Source organism: Buceros rhinoceros, unplaced genomic scaffold (assembly GCF_000710305.1).
Source record: "Buceros rhinoceros silvestris isolate BGI_N320 unplaced genomic scaffold, ASM71030v1 scaffold21163, whole genome shotgun sequence".
NCBI classification, from domain to species: domain Eukaryota; kingdom Metazoa; phylum Chordata; class Aves; order Bucerotiformes; family Bucerotidae; genus Buceros; species Buceros rhinoceros.
In genome coordinates this window covers 12,878-13,245 of record NW_010403308.1, presented here as the reverse complement: position 1 = coordinate 13,245, position 368 = coordinate 12,878, and the positions used below count along the sequence as shown (strand labels likewise).

The 368-nt window shown below is 54.6% G+C and overlaps 1 protein-coding gene across 1 annotated transcript in view; it reads left to right on the top strand.

Annotated features, from left to right (window-relative positions):
- The window catches only part of LOC104490665 (plexin-D1-like), a 29,209-nt gene that overhangs the window by 17,322 nt on the left and 11,519 nt on the right, over window positions 1–368 (top strand). The gene's annotated exons all lie outside the window — the stretch shown is intronic.

Here is a 368-nt window from a genome sequence, read left to right as displayed (position 1 = left end):
GGGTTTTGCTTTAAGAACGTTCTGCCCAGGATCCTTCTCCCTGTGCTTGCTGGGGTGCTGAGTTCTTTCCCTGCCCTTATGGCAGAGGTGTTTGCTCCTTTCACCTCACACCCTCGTTAGGGGCTTACATTCGATCTGTGCTGGAGAAGTGAGAAACAGGAAGGGTCTGGAACCACTTGCCTGGAAAAGCCTGTTCCCTCCCAGTTCTGTGAGTTCAGTCTCTTGCCAGTGTGTTTCTAGGTTTCAGGCGGTGCAGAGGAAAACAGACCAAGGGAGACAACAGTTCACTTGAACAAGGTGGTGCAAATCCCATCTCCAAGCTGCCTGCCCCGAGCCTGCCTCTGCAGCCGGAGGGAGTGCTCTGCCCG